The sequence below is a fragment of the Pan paniscus genome, chromosome 13 (assembly GCF_029289425.2).
Source record: "Pan paniscus chromosome 13, NHGRI_mPanPan1-v2.0_pri, whole genome shotgun sequence".
Classification (NCBI taxonomy): Eukaryota; Metazoa; Chordata; class Mammalia; order Primates; family Hominidae; genus Pan; species Pan paniscus.
In genome coordinates this window covers 45,666,431-45,670,749 of record NC_073262.2, presented here as the reverse complement: position 1 = coordinate 45,670,749, position 4,319 = coordinate 45,666,431, and positions in this window count along the sequence as shown.

The window sequence follows — 4,319 nt, the reverse complement described above, 5'->3', positions numbered from 1 at the left end:
AAAAAATGACTAATGAGAGGCTCTTAAATAGTTTTGAAGGACAGACACTTTCTAGAAAGTAGAAAGATCACTGAGTAAACACTGCACCTCCCCTACCCCACAAACACACAAAAAAAAGATGAGGATGAATGTAGAAGTGTAGAGCAAGCTTGTGGACATCCTCAAGTTTGGTTTTGGCGCTTCTGTTGGTAAGCAGTCAAGATGGTGAGAGACGCTATTCCAAAGGGGAAAGTCTGTAGGAACCAGAGTAGCTGAGCCTGACCACTTGTGTTGCCTTTATGCCTAAAAAAGAAAAAACAAAATTTAAACACCAGAATGTTAATCTTACAGTTTCATGGGAGTTATTGTCTTCTATATTGTTTTTTAAAATGTATACCTTCCATTACTTTCATTGGGTTTATTTTGCTGCTTTTCTCTGGCTTCTTATCTTGGATGGTTTGTTTATTTTTCTTCTTTCTTGTTTTCTAATAAATGTATTTTGGATGGTACACTAGTCCCTGAGAACCAGTCTGGCTGGCTGCTCTCTGGGGCACAGTATTATAAGACTGTTTCTCATGTGATTCTGATGGGTGCATGGAGTAAAACACACTGGTATGGCTTCAGATCAAATGTTTTCAAGATAGACCAGATTTAAATCCTAGCGTGGCTATCTACCAGCTGTGACCTGGGCAAATCACTCAATATCTCTCCAAATCAGTTTTCTCATCTGAAAAACAGGAATGGCAGTAGCTAGCTCACTGAGTGTTGAGATGATTTATGGGATAATACACACAAAGTGCTCAGGAAGGAGCCTGGCACACACTCATGATAAACACCTGCTTACATTGTCATTGAAATTCAATTGCTTAAAACGAAGTGCAAAAAAAAAAAAAATGACCCAATGGAAGTGAATGGCTTGCTACAGTCTCATCTGTATAGAAATAAGTCTCATCTGGATGACTTTTATTTATAATTTTAAAAACAATATATGTAAAAGCAGTATAATTTTCTACAGTAACAGATAAAAGGAGAAAGATCATATGAATATCTTAATGAATGCAGAAGTGGCATTTGATAAATTCCACTATCCATTCTTTTTCCACCCCCTCAGGGATGAGGGTCTCACTCTGTCACCTACAGTGGAGTACACTGGTACAATTATAGCTCACTGCAGACTCAAACTCCTGGGCTAAAGTTATCCTCCCACCTCAGCCTCCCAAGTAGCTGGGATCATCACAGGCATGCACCACCACGCCTGGCTAGGTTTTTTGTTTTTTATTTTTATTTTTGTAGGGACAGTGTCTTGCTTTGTTGCCCAGGCTGGTCTTGAACTCCTGGCTTCAACTGATTCTCCTGCCTCAGCCTCCCAAAGTGCCGGGATTACAGGTGTGAGCCACCTGCGTCCACACCTAACATCCATTTTTAATAGAAGTTCTCAGCAAATTTAGAAATACAATGGAACTTCCTAATTTTGACAGAGGAGATCTACAAAACTCTAGAATAAACACGATGCAAAATGTTGAAAGTTCTCCTTTGAGGTCAAGAACGGGGCGCACTTCTAGTCAGCACTGCTGGAAGTTCTAGGCAATAGAATAAGGGAAGAAACATAAATAAAAGGTATACACAATTGAAAGAAATAAAACTGTATTTCTGGACAGTTTTGTACCTGAAAAACTGAAAATAATCTACAAACTATTAGAATTAATAAATTTATTTAGCAAGATTGCTGGGTATAAGCTCAATATAAAAAATTGACTACTTGGGAGGCTGAGGCAGGAGAATGGCGTGAACCCGGGAGGCGGAGCTTGCAGTGAGCCGAGATCGCGCCACTGCACTCCAGCCTGGGCGACAGAGCGAGACTCCGACTCAAAAAAAAAAAAAAAATTGACTACATTCATAAAAACTACCATCAAACAATTAGAAAATGAAAAAAAGTGAGCTGAGATCATGCCACTGAACTCCAGCCAGGGCGACAGAGCTAGACTCCATCTCAAAAAAAAAAAAAAAAAAAAAACAGTTGGTGCGGTGGCTCAGGCGTGTAATTCCAGCACTTTGGGAGACTGACACAGGCGAATCACTTGAGCCCAGGAGTTTGACACCAGCCTAGGCAACATAGTGAGACCCCCATCTTTTTAAAAAAGTCATTTATAATAGCATCTCAAAGTACAAGTAGCTGGAAATTAATCTAACAACAATGTGTAAAACCTCTTAAAAATTATAGATATATTAAAGGAGATCTAAATAAATGGAGACAGATAATTTCATCGTTTAGAAGACTCAGTAATAGAAATATGTGATGCTTTCCTGACCTTAAGGAAAAAAAAGAAAAAAAAAGTAATGGAAATATGTCAATGTTCTCCAGATTAGTTCACATGGTCAATCCAATAAAAATCTCAACAGCTTTATTTTTTGTTTTTGAACACAGGACAATGCATAGAATTTGCAAAGGTGTAGGAAAGGGCAATCCTATTGCACAAGATGACAGGACATACTTTATCAGCTAACAATGATTATAAAGCTGCTGCTATTAAGACAGTGTTGTGTTAGCCCAAGGATAAACAGGCCAATGGAGCAGAATAGAGTGTTGAGAAACAGATCCATACATATAAGTAAAGACAGGGCACATCAATGAAGACTGAATGTCTCAATAAATAGCTCTGGGATAATTGGGCATCCAGATGGAAAAGGTAAAGTTGGAAACCTCTCTCTTCCAAAAAAAAGCTCTAGGTAGAATGAAAACTTAAATGTCAAAAAAAAAATTCTAAAACTGTTAGAAGATACTGTAAAAGAATATTACTTTAGGCCGGGTGCGGTGGCTCACGCCTGTAATCCCAGCACTTTGGGAGGCCGAGGCGGGTGGATCACGAGGTCAGGAGATTGAGACCATTCTGGCTAGCATGGTGAAACCCCGTCTCTACTAAAAATACAAAAAATTAGCCGGGCGTCGTGGCGGGCGCCTGTAGTCCCAGCTACTCAGGAGGTTGAGGCAGGAGAATGGCGTGAACCCGGGAGGCGGAGCTTGCAGTGAGCCGAGATCGCGCCTCTGCACTCCAGCCCTGCCTGGGCAACAGAGTGAGACTCCGTCTCAAAAAAAAAAATAATAATAATAATATAACTTTAATACAAATAAATGAATAAAATTGACTAAATTCATAAACTTCTGTTTATCAAAAGGCCCAACAGAATAAAAAGACCGTGAGAAAGGATATTTGCAAAACATCTAAATGACAAGGTACTGAAGATCAGAAAAAACAAGGAGCGCCTATGAAAAGGTAAGCAAAGGACAGACAGCCCATTAGAACACTGGTGAGATTGTGGGGAAATGGGCACTATCATATACTTTGGTTAGAAGCATAAATTAGTCCCACAGTTTTGAAGGCAATATGGAAATACATATCATAATTAAAAGGTCATTCTTTTTTTTTTTTTTTAGATGGAGTCTTGCTCTGTCGCCCAGGCTAAAGTCCAGTGGTGCGATCTCGGCTCACTGCAACCTCTGCCTCCCAGATTCAAGCGATTCTCTTGCCTCAGCCTCCTTAGTAGCTGGAATTACAGGTGCCTGCTACCATGCCCAGCTAATTTGTGTGTGTGTGTGTGTGTGTGTGTGTGTATTTTTAGTGGAGACAGGGTTTCACCAAGTTGGCCAGGCTGGTCTCAAATTCCTGACCTCAGGTGAACCACTAGCCTCGGCCTCCCAAAGTGCTGGAATTACAGGCGTGAGCCACAATGCCCAGACAAAACTATTCATTCTTTAATCTTCAAATTCCAGATCTTGGAATTTTTTCTAAGAGAACAAATACCAAAGTGGGACAAATACACGAAATTCATGTTCATTGCTGTATTGCTTGTAATAGTAAAAAAGTAGAGACTTAAAAGTCCATCAGAAGGAGGATTTCTTAAATACATTAAGGCACATCTATACAATAGAATTCTATGCACTAATATTAATGGATGAGTAAGTTTATACGTATAAACATAGACAAATTGGCATATGTTAGTCCAGTGCAGTGGCACACCTGTAGTCCCAGCTACTTGGGAGGCTGAGGCTGGAGGATCTCTTGAGCACGGGTGCTCAAGGCCAGCCTGGGCAACATAGTGAGACCCATCTCTTAAAAAATAAAATAAAATACAATTTTAAATAGGCATATATGACCATGGAAACCAATTATAGAAGAGATTATATCTATATGTATATATGCAATTGGATTACAGGCATGAGCCACCACTCCTAGCAACTTTCAATTTTATAAGCTGAGTTTTTAACAACGTTATTAACTTAAAAACAAACATGTTTGTTTTGAAATGGGCAAAACAACAAAAATATTTTGTTTTGGAAAATA